A 12,414-nucleotide genomic window follows, 5' to 3' on the forward strand; every position below is an offset into this window, starting at 1 on the left:
GTTTTCTACATATATAATCTTCCTGACACCTGAGCACCACCGGGGGGAAAATAAAGTTTGTAGTGAGATAGTTCACAGTGTTAGGCCATCTGCCGATTGGTCGATCGGCGGGGGGCTGGCACTGGTAGTTAGGGTAGGGTAAAGGGAATTTGTCACAGCTGGCTGTAAGGCACGGTGTCATCGACGCGGCGGCCGTTTGTGCGGCATTGAGGTCTTGGCTGGCCCGGCTGGGTGGACCTCCTACGTCCTGGGGTGTTGTTATCAGGCATGTGGGCCGGGATGGCCGCGCGGGCGCTGGATGGCAGACTCGACCAGCCGTTTCAGGTAGGAGGCGGGGACTGCCATATCATGGTTGTCCGGGATGCGCGGGGGCAGGGGGGCACAGAATGCTGGCGCATCTGCCGTTTTTGACGCGAGCATGGTTCATGCGGGATGGGGGTGGGCTAGGGGATGGCACACACGGCGGCGAGGCTTTGTGTCAGGCGGCCCAGGGCGGAAATGAGGCGGGGGAAGGCGGGGCATGTGTGTGTCGCCCGGTATGGGGGGAGCACTCTGGTTTCTTCGTACGGGGTGAACACCGGGGTCTGGGGGGCAGAGGCGGGACCCCTCCTCTTTCTGCTTCCCTGGAGGGGGATCTGTTTTTTCCACCTGTCTGCTGCGCTGCCGCCTCTGGTGCAGGAAACCAGGGTTCGTACCTCGAGGTTGCGTCCACATCCTGTGATTCTGGGCAAATCACTTAATCTCCCCGTGCCTGAATGTGTAATGTAAATAAGGTGCTATGTAAAGTGCTCCAATACTGTCGGGTAGAGTTCGCGCTGTATAAATATGCAGAAAAAAAAAACCTGGGCTCAGCACATTGCCCAAGTTGGTGCAGAGGGACGTGGTTTGGGGAGGGGGGGGGGCGCATTGGTGGTTGATTACTGCTTATCCCCAGCACATGTGGAGCCTACTCAAGGTAGCGGGCAGTGGGCCCACCCCAGCGGCTGTATCCACGGCTAAGCTCAGGGTCCGGCCTAGATTTTTGGTAGTGGGGGAGGGTGGGGGCTAGAGTCCGGTGGCAGTGTAGGAGGAGCGAGGCAGGGCTTTGCATAGGTGCTGCTGCTAGGGAAAGAGGTGTGGGGGGTGGGCCTAGGGGGTGGTGGGGAGCTGCAGGCAGTAGTGGCCAGGGTCATCAGAGTCCGGGGGAGGGACTGCCAGCACGGCACGAGGCCCGGTGGTGCTTGGGACCCACTTGGTTGGCGCGACCGAGTGGGGGGGGGATCCAGGACCGGCGAATAAGGCCAGCAGATAAGGGGTGATGCCAGCGGGGGCACAATGGCCCGAGACGCTGGCCAGAAGCAGTAGGGGGGTCCGCGGCAGCCTGCCCTCCTTCGAGGGATTCGCGCATTGAGCAATACAACCTTGTGAATCCTACCAAGTTATGAGTATGTTCTGTCTGAAGCATGGCATGGATGTTGTGGGGGGCGAAGATGGGGGAATGTGACGGTGTGCGACAGATGAGAATTTGGCATGCCGGATACAGTGCGATAGAAGGAGGATGTGGAGTGGGGGGGGGTTGCCAGCGGGGGCGGGGGGGAGTTCAGGTAACCAGACCATTTTGTTGTTTGTTTCAGGCAAGTGCGGCCTAAGACGGAGTGGGGGCAAGGAGCTCCAAGGGGGATGGCAGCTTCGGTCTGGATGAGAAGGTCCCGGACGGACACTCAGGTAAAGGAATGAGGGTTTAAGGTCTTGGATTCGTACTTTGAAGATTAGGTGTTCACTCCCTGGTTGTCACCGGGTGCTCAGTTATAAGTGTATGCAATGGTATTTCCTTCGGTAAGGTTGGGACAATGCTGGGGGCCTGGGGAGCTCAGGGCCCAAATGACGCACAGCTGGTCAGCTGGGGATTATGGGGGGTTTGATGGTGATACAAGCGCGGAGGCGACGTACGTCAGACGATGGGAACCTTGGGGCCAAGCGATGAGAGGGTTTTGGGTTTCAACCGGCCGATTGTGATATCAGGCAAAAGAAAGGCTGGCAAGTCACTATTTGCAGTGTTTAAAGGCTATTTGCCATGTTTAAAGGGTGACTTTTGAGCCCGGGGTGCCAATTGACTCACAGTGTGGAAATCGGTCTCGAACACATGGGGCAGCCTATTGAGGTGTGAGGCCCGGGGACAGCTGGGGGTATTATAAGATGGATGGGGTGTTTGCCGGGCTGGAATGGTGGGAGGAGGGATAAGGTCAGCCCGAACTTAGCTCAACTGGGGGGGGTTGCGGGGGTTCAACGCAATATTCAGCCTCTACCCACAACTGGGGGGGCAGGCAGGAGATTTTCTCGGCACTTACATTGATGGGCACGTAATCAGAAGAGGGGTTGACCTGGAGGGAGGGGGAGCGGGTTTTCTGGGGACTTCTTCTAACGGACAGGTTACATGGGGGACAGGGGTGACTGGTGAGAGCTCCCGTGTCGGTTGGACAACGACGTTTAGAGGGACGGAGAGTCATTCCCGGGGTCAAGATGGGCCACCCCGGTAGAATGGGGGGGAAGCCCTTGGGGGTAGTCAGGGGCCGGGAGGTCCTTCTTGACTATTTGGAGGCCATGGGTCCATGGCGCTAGTTGACTCACAAGAGGAAGCAGTTGCTGCGGCAAGCAGGAGCACTGGGAGACGTGGCTGGCCATCATGGATGCCCCCCCCCCTTTTTTGTAAGGGAGACCTGGGGCAAAGTCCATCTGCACAGGGAGCACTGGAGGACTGGGAGTAGTGGAGGTCTCCGGGGTGGAGGGGATGTCTCTGGGTGCGAGGGCAGCTGTTAGACGGGGCAAATATTCAGAGGAAGTGGGATTGCCTGATGGACGGTGCACACTGGGTGGGGGCTGAGGTCATGAAGAACTGTGGGGCTCTGGGGGTCACAGTACCTGGAGCGTGAGCGTCGCGAGGTGTGACGGGGCAGTGTTATTTAGGCAGGGGAGTTGCCTGGGGGGTGGGACTGGTACAGGTAGTTTGTTGGCCACTTGATAAGATACTCACCTTTCGGTAGGCATCGCAGTAAAGTAGGCTGAGGGGGTGCGCCAGACGGGGAGCTGACGAGCCGGGGAAGGGATGGGCCACTGCTTGGGGGAGCCAGACAGAATTTCGAAACGGGGATTTTGGTTTACATGATGCAGTATTTATAGGGGCGGGTAGATGTTGTTGCTCATCTGGAGCAGGGAGCCAGCACACGGTGGTCGTGTTGTAATGCCACTGACAATATGACGATTCTTCAGGGGCATCTGGGAGTATGGTAGTGCAGGACACAGGAGACGCGATGATATGGTCCCGGTGGGGCAGCAGACACGGGTGCAGTGGCTGTGGTGACGGGCTGTTAGTGCCTGGCTTGTTTGGGTGGAAATACGGGGCACAACGTTTTTCGAATGGGGCAGCGCTGGCGCTTGAGGCGTAGTTGAGAATGGGGTGGTGAGCCCGGGAAAGGGCGATTGGGAGGTTTTGAGTTGTTGTTAGGCTACAGTGTTTGGGGGGGAAGTGGAGCGTGCGGCAACGGAGCTGGGGAAAGCGAGGAGGGGGCATGAGGCAGCAGTGATTGGTGGCAAGAGAAGGGAGGCCTATGGCTTTGGAATTGGGGTTGCCAAATGCGGAAGGAAGTTTAACGGTTCTGCAGGCTATTTAGGTTTCATTCGAGGGCTGGGGCGACGGGGCGGGGCTCCCTTAAGGAGAAGTATGATTCCTACGCCTGGGGGCTGTCACAGAGGTGACATCAGGAGGGCTGTTTGGGGGGGGGAAGTCAGAGATTGGGGAGATGGGAGTATAGTAGGGTGTGTTGTGACGTTATAGGTACAGAAGAAGGGGTTTAGGCGGGGGGTTTTGAAGAGACTGGTGATGGAGGGGAAAGGGACATAATCCTTACAGGTCTAATCATTCTATTCCCACTGCAGGTAGTGGGAGTTGCCCGGGATCCAGGGTGGTCGCCTGGACAGGCGGACATTCTCCCGAAAGTTGGGCAGCAACAGAGGCGACATAGCGGGTGTACGGATGTCACCAGGCGGGAACGCAGTCATTGGGATGTATGATGAATGGGGGGGAACAGTAGAATTGACGGGGTGAGCATTGCGGCCAGTGAGAGTGACTCTGTGTCATACGATATGGGAACTTGCTCCGATACAAGCAAAGGTGTGGGAGAGAAAGTACTCAGGAAAATGGCAGGTCTGGTTACTCCGAGATGCATGGCAGGGGATATGGTTCAATGACAGGGAACTTGGGGAAGTTGGTTATGGAGAAGCACTGCTCCTTGCAAGGGATGGTCTCTGGGGATGTTTAGCATGCTTACAAGGAAATGGCCTGCAGGAAATGCGACTGTTTGAGGTGAAACTGGTGGTCTTGTTGGGGATGAGGCACTTTCACGGATGGGGATGGTCCTGGAAATGTACTTGTTTACAAGGGACACGGGAGTAAGGGTGGATGGTCATCCACCGATGGTGACTTGCAGAGGAGGGATTTTTGGGGGCTGTTGAACATGCTTAACAGCTAATAGCCCACAGGTAATGGGACCGTTTGAGGGGACATGGGGTGAGTTTGTTTGGGGATGTGGCACTTTTCATGGATGGGGATTGCCCTGGAAATGTTACTTGTTTACAAGGGACACTGGCTTTATGGGTGGATGGTCGTCCACCGATGGTGCCTTGCAGAGGATGGACTTTAGGGGCTGTTGAGCATGCTTACAGGGGAATGGCCCGCAGCTAATGGGACTATTTGAAGGGACACAGGTGGTCTTGTTTGGGGCTGGGACGCTCTTCATGGATGGGGGATTGGCCTGGAAATGTTACTGGTTTACAACGGACAATGGCGTTACGGGTGGATGGTCATCCATCGATGGTGCCTTGACAAGAAGGGAGTTTGGGGGCTGTGGAACAGGATTACAGGGGGACGGTTCGCAGTTAAGGAGACGGTGGGAAGGGAAACAGGTGGTTGTTTGCGATGGTGCATTTTTCCACGGACGGGGTTTGTCTGGTAAATGTTGCTTATTGACACAGGACACTGGTTTCAAGGGTGGGTGGTCGTCCACCTGGTGCTTTGGGGGTTGGGGGAGGCGTTAGGTGCACGCGAACTGGAGGAACAGGTAGTCCTACTTAGAATAGGTGCACCTTTCGCAGTCTGAGGTGTCCCGGCAATAGTGAGCTTTATACGGGACGCAGGTTTAGGGGATGGAGGGTCGTCCACAGGGGGCCGCAAGGTAGACTGGATGGAGGCGAAAGGTGCACTAGAACTGGGGGAGGGGCAGGGAACCTCCCTTCGGGGGTTTCCCTGGTTGGCGGTACTTTGGAGCGGTGGGGAGTCACATACGGGCAGATCCACCCCTCGGGGGGGAGAACGTTACACAGGTGACTGATAGCGGGCGCGGGAAGCAATGACCAATGAAGGAAATTCAACAGAGGATGCTTGGAGGGCAAGTGAAGGTGAGAATGGGGAGAGGAAGGAGGTCACCGAGTGAATGGGGGAAGAGTCTAACAGGTGAGATGGTTTTGAGAATGGATGAAAGAAGAATGAGTAGGTATGGGATGGGGAAAGTATATTTATTGCATTTATGTACTGTTGAATAAAGTCTAAATGATTGCAACCTTGTCCTAATAAAATGGCCTTTTACGCTTCAAGTAACAGCGTGGTGTGTGGTTCTTGCGCGATGTATTTCAGTAGAGCACGAGGTGTGTCTGTCATTTCAATACCAATGGCTGCTGTGAAAAGTTGTTGTTTGTGTTGTTTTGATGTGTGTGGCGTTGCAGGCGAACCTGGCGGTAGTGACGCCCGTTTTGGTGAGGTGCATTGAGCACAGGGTGACATCACTGCTTCCTGTGTCTGATATGGTGCTTCGGCTCAAGGCTTCTCGCCACTTTGTCTGGCAGGGACGGACCTGTCAGAGCGGCACCTGCTCAGTCCTACCCTCCAATCAGGCCCAGTGAAACCCCTGTCTCGCGAGATCTGCAGAATGCAGCCCTCAGGGGCACTGCTGACGTCCAGGCACTGCAGTGACCGTCCCATCGTCGACATGCTCCCGAAGACCAGCTGAGCTAGCTGAGTGAGGATATACGGTGCACGAGAGAGGTACATGGGCTGTGAACGACGCTCTGGGCCACGCGTCAGTTAGTGTCCGTACGGACAGCAGGTGCGTGAATGGATGGCGATGCTCGTGTTCACACTGCACTGCAGGCAGCCTTAATTATGTTGACACTGACTTGTTCTGACCAGAGGAAGGGGAAAAGTCGGGGGTAATGCCACTACGTGTCACACTCACAGAATACCACAGCTGACCAAAAGTGATCACAAATTATCAGAGACATAATATGGGGTGGGGGTGAGTTGGGGAGAGGGTCACAGGATTATCCCCAGACCTGCTGTAATGACTACATCACTTTGGGAATGCAGTTTTGGAGGGAGCTCTCAGCAGGCAGTGTTTGGGGTGAGCCGTCACTCTGGATTGGTTTAGTGCGTGGCTGCCAGAGACAGTATACTACACTACTACTCTATTGAGTGTACATATACTGAGATATTCCTGTTATGTTATGTTATTTAATTTTATAGCGCGCACGGCTACTCGAAGGAGTGTCCCGGCGCGAGCAAAGGGGAAACAAACAAAACCTGACCCTCACAAAAAGAGATGAGTTTTTAACAATTTTTTAAAAACAACAATGTCATCAACCGAACAAAGAGCAAAGGGAAGTGCATTCCAGGCACGAGCCGCCAGAACGGACAGGGAAGCACCCCCCAAGCGATGCCGCTGGAACCCAGGAATCTTTACCAATTTAAGGGAAGCAGAGCGCAGAAGTCTCCCAGGAACGTAAAAAGAGAAACGTTTCTGCAAATAGGCCGGTCCTAGGCCGTGGAGCGCCCGATGGGCTATGGTGAGGGATTTAAACACCACCCACGCCTTGACCGGGAGCCAGTGCAGGGAGCGCAGGCAGCCCCGCACGCTCTCCCTGGGCGGGATCCCTGCCAAAAGGCTGGCAGCTGCATTCTGGATCACCTGGAGTCTATTGAGGGAGTAAGCTGGAATCTCCACATAGAGGGCGTTAGCGTAATCCAGGCGAGACAGGATAAGTGCACGCACAACCGACTCGCGAGCCGACTGTGGATGGAATTTACTAATAGACAGCCCTGTGCTTTGAGCAATAACGGTTGTTAACAGCACTATCAATCCCTTGCCTTGTTCAAGGCCCTTGAGCAGTGTCTGTTTCAGTGCCTTCAGCAAGCACTATGGCACAAAGAGGCAGCAGGCAGTAAGGCTGTATTTTTAGCAGTCATGTTGTGCAAAGGGGCACTGTTGGAGATTTATTGCGGTACTGCACAAGAAATATGTATTTTTACTGAAATTTGATATTATTGCACCGCACCTCATACGTTGTACTTTGATTATTGACAGGTTTCTTTAATATTGGTAAGGCCAGCATCGGCATCATGAATACAGTATAACAGCTGATTACAAGGTCATTCCAGGCACTGCCACTTGAAGAGAAACTACATTTAAAGCAATTAGGACCTCATCAGCCTGACATAAACCTACAGAAAACTTCCCAGGACAGAGGAAAAAAGTCCAAACGTACATTCTCAAATGCCTGGTACACAAAAGCTGATTGGCTTACAGGGTGCCCTTTAAGAAATTCTCTGTTCTGCTTCCCCTGCTTGCTGTTTGGTGGTGCGTTTTCTTGGACAATTCAAGGAGTAACAGACTTGAAGCATGTGTCTGAAAAAATAAAGAAGCATGCACACACAAGAAAGCATATGGAAAACCTGACGAGACTGGGAATGTTGGGGGAAGACGCACCAATTGAGCAGCTGATAAACAATGCACAACCCAAAACAATACAGAAACACAATGAAGCAGTTGATAGGAACAGACAGATTCTATCCAAAATAATTGATTGCATTAGTTTCTGTGGTGCTTTCGAACTGGCATTGCGAGGCCATGATGAATCAGAAAGTTCCTCAAAACCTGGTATATTCTTAGGCCTTGTGGATTTAATAGCAAGAATAAACAAGGAAATGGAAGCACATTTAGCAAGTGTTACAGTCTTTAAGGGCACCTCTAAAACTATACAAAATGAACTCCTTGAGTGTATGCCCGAAATTATGAGAAGCCATATTGTGCAAGAGTTGCAAAACACAGACTTTGTGGCTATTCAGGCTGATGACACCACTGATGTGGCCACTAAAACACAGTCCATATTAGTGTTTCGGTACCTTGACAATGACAAAGAAGTTGTGGAGAGGTTCTATGGTTTCACACATTTAAGAGACTCTAGTGCAGAAACCATTACTGCAGCTATACTGCATCAACTGAACTTAATTTTTCCAGAGCTGCCTCAAAAAAAAACGTATTGCACAAAGTTATGATGGAGCGTCCGTAATGAGTAGAAGCCTTAGTGGAGTACAGAAAATAATATGAGATGTGTACCCTAATGCTCATTATGTGCACTGTTATGCCCACCAGCTTAATCTTATTATGCAACAGGCAGTATCAAAGATCAGAGAGACACAAATTTTCTTTCAGGATGAAGGGGGCATGGCAGCATTCTTCTCATGTTCCACCAAAAGAACGGAAGCACTTCATGAGATTGTGGAAAAAAGCGTTCCAAGGGATCCTCAACTCGTTGAAACTTTAACATACGTACAGTCAACCTAATCTATGAACATAGGGAGGACCTTGGGAAATGTTTTTGCGCCATAGAAGCCAATGATGAGTTTGATTACAAAAGTCAAACTGAAGCCCGTGGCTTTGCTAGAACACTACAAGACAGAGAGTTTCAGTTCTTTCTGTTTTTATTTCATGAGATAATGGTATCTGTCGACAGATTATACAATCATTTACAAGAACAAGAGATAGATACTGTCAAAGTGCAAGTATATACCACTGTTTGTAGAAAGTATAAGCAAAGTGAGAGATGGGGTTGACAATTTAAACAGCAAATTGCCAGAGGATTCTACTTTTTCAAACCACAGGAAAAACATCACCAGTCTGGTCCGAATTGCAAAGGAGATATGTGACATTGTCATTGTGCAGGCACAAGAACGTTTTTCTTTCACTAAACATTTGGTGAGTGCCACATTATTGCAAAGTGAACAGTTTGAAAAATATGATGAATCCTTCCCTGAGCGTGCTCTGAATGAGGCTGTGGGAGCTTATCCTATGCTAAAGAAAGAGGAGCTGAGAATTGAGTTGACTGTACTCTACGCAATGCCTGTGTACCGGAAGGCCAAAGATGCCATTTCTTTGCTGGCTTTAATACATACACTTAATATTGAAAAGTCAGTTACAGAGACAGTGGCTTTACTAAAAATTGTCATTACCACTCCTATGACAACAGCCGAGTCAGAACGATGTTTTTCAACCTTAAAGAGGATTAAGACATTCCTGAGGAACATCATACTTGAGGAAAGACTGAATGCTTTGGCAATGCTCTCTATAGAGAGCAAGCTAGTTCAGAAAATTCCAGACTTTAACATTAAGGTTATTGACAAGGTTGCTGCTCTTAAACAGAGATGTGCTGATTTCATTTACAAAAAGTAAACAATATGTTGAATGCTGCTACTTTGCGACCAGTTTATTTGTTTGTTAAATAAAAAACATCTGTGAGTGAGGTACTCAGGAATGCATTGTATCTCAAAGTCTGTTATGAAGCTCTGTGGTTATACTGAATAAGCAGCTACCTATGTTAAATGACATCTCTTTATTAATGTAATAACTGCACTTTGACAATTGCTTTATCAACCTTCCTGCTTTCTCAAATTTGCTTGAAAATGCACCATTTTTCCGCTCTTTTTGCAAAATGTTCTCGGTGGGAGACCCACCCCGAACCCCCCTTAGGTTGTTCGGGCTCACTTGCTACGCTCGCTCGCTACGGTGCAGTATGCCAATCATTTTACGGCCCACCACTTTCAAATGTCACCAGCCGCCCCTGTTTATAAGGGCCTCACTTCCCTACTCAGACACCTCACCAGCCTTTGTCTTTACCAAAACACTCCACAGTTAGTAATTCCCCATGGTGGAGACCCTCTCATACCCTTAGGTTGAGGGATAGCTTAGTGGACCATTAGACAGGGAGTAACCATGCTAGTGCAGGTACTTCCTTATATGGCCACTTAGTCAATGAAGGCTCAACTGGCCAAGGTTAGCCTTATCTCCTTTCGTTTGGGGGTGGGGGGATTATGTAGGAAGGTGGAGTCTGACTACATGGTTGCCCTCACTTTTTTCTAGGTGTTTTGATCGTTTTTGACTTAGTTTGGCTGGGAACCTGCTATTCAGGTCCCCAGCCTATTTGCTTCCTCTCTAAATTGATTCCATATACCTTAGGTACAGCACAGATTGTATTCTGAGGTGCCCTTATAAGTCCCTAGTATATGGTATACTATGTACCTAGGGCATAGGTACCACGGAGGCCTACCAGGGGCTGAAGCATGTATTATGCCACCCTTGGAAAGCCTTCAAAATGACACCTCAGGTCTGCTACTGCAGCCTGGGTAAGGTGGTGCATGCACCCCTTACAGAGATATAGGTTCACTATATCTCACCTATCACTGCACATAGAAACCTATCAGTCACCCCCATGGCAGGCCTTATCAATCCTGAAGGAAGGGTGCTTGATTTTATGTGAGAGGGTGCTCAGGCATGAGCTGAGCCCCTCTGCAGCCTTCGGAATCTATCCACCGGGGTTGTCTAGGCCTGGGCTAACATTTCGTTCCGTTCGCGGAAATTGCGATAATTTGACATTTTCGCATTCCGCGGAAAGCGCGAAAATGTCAAAATTTCCGCATTCCGCAGCTTAGCAATAATTTGGTTCCTGCTCACGCTGTAAAATAATACATTCTCGCGCGCACGCGATCGCCTTACCTGAATCCCTGCGTTCGCCGACAAGTTTTCTTGATCCGGTCGCGTTCTCCATGAGATGTTGTATTGTTTTTAGCCATTTGCGCTGTCTCGCGACAGTTCGCGCCCGCAGTGACGTCATGCGTCACGCGATCACGTCTTTCTTCTCGCGACCATGCACCGCGAGACAACTGAAAACAAGATGGCCGCGCCCGCGAGCAACCACATGGGTAAGTTGGCGAGCCGCAACTATGCAGAAAATCTCGCGAACATGCGGGAAAAAAACTTCCACATCTTCGCGATATTTCCGAGTGTTTGCGATAATTTTTAACATTTTCGCGATAATTTGCGAAAGTGGATTTCGCAAATTCCGCCCACCCTGTCAATAGTGCAGCCTGACCATATACTCTTAAGTGCATTATGTCTAAAACGGTTAATGCTAACTTTGGACTGACTGCACGGACACATGTCGTGTTTGGTGTCAAACACCTTGGAATCATACCCCCACATCAATTCCTGATGTGAGAATATGATCCCACCCTTCTACAGGGAGTGACATAGCACCGGTATACCCGGTACCAACTTAACAGAGCTCTGGCATCACAAAATGGATGCTGCAGCCACAGACACGGGTGTGGCCTCCTGCTGCTGACCGAAACTCCGGCAGGGGAGGCCTGGACAATTGGTTTCCTGTCACAGGGAGGTGTAACCACCTCCCAGACAGGCTGATGTGTATTGGGGCTGGATGGGAGCACTCAAAGTGCTTTGAAGTCGTGCACTGGGGGCACATTTGGTGTCCGTGTGCATAGTACAGCTCAAACTGGTTCAGGGGCTTCCAGCCCCTGCTCTGGTGCTAAACTGGACAAAGGAAAGGGGTGTAGTTACCCCTCTTTCCAAACCCTCCCATTGGTGGCTCCCCAGAGCTAGTCCAACCCTTTCCTTAGGTATAAGTAATGAACCCCTGGCAACAGGACTTTAGGTATCCCTGGATGAAACTCTGCAACTGAATCCTGGAACTACGACGCTCTACTCAAGACTAGAGGACTGAAGAAATCTCCCTTGGGGTCAAGGAGTGACTCCCCTGCTTGGCAGGCACCAACGAAGCAATTGCTGGTCTGCATCTCAGAAGCTCCCGCCGGACGTCAAAGACTTTGCAACACAGGCTTCTCAGAGGCCGACCCGAGTCCCCAGCAAAGCTGAGACCCGCAGTGAGTAATGTGGAACCGGATCTCCTGGTCACCGTGCACATTTGCAAGTGCATTGACTTCTCGACCTCCCTTGAAGTTGTGCTTGGGATTACTTAAAGCCCCCACCTCGAGCAGAGATTCCACCAAAGATTATCAGCCTAGTCACCCTGAGTGACCCGTGGGCCGCCATTTTGTGAATCCTCGCGAAGTCCCTTCCCGATCCCTGGTCCGTCGACTGGTGGGTTTCTGTGAAGGTAACTTAGATTTTCCTTGGGCTTACCTGGTTGCTCCAGATGTGCCCTGACTCCCAACCAAGTGGTGAGTCCCTCAGACCTTGCTGGTCTGCACCGAAGCATCTTTCTCCTTTCTGCGTGGGTTGCTGTTGCCAAGGCATGTTG

Source organism: Triturus cristatus, chromosome 10 (genome assembly GCF_964204655.1).
Source record: "Triturus cristatus chromosome 10, aTriCri1.1, whole genome shotgun sequence".
NCBI classification, from domain to species: Eukaryota; Metazoa; Chordata; class Amphibia; order Caudata; family Salamandridae; genus Triturus; species Triturus cristatus.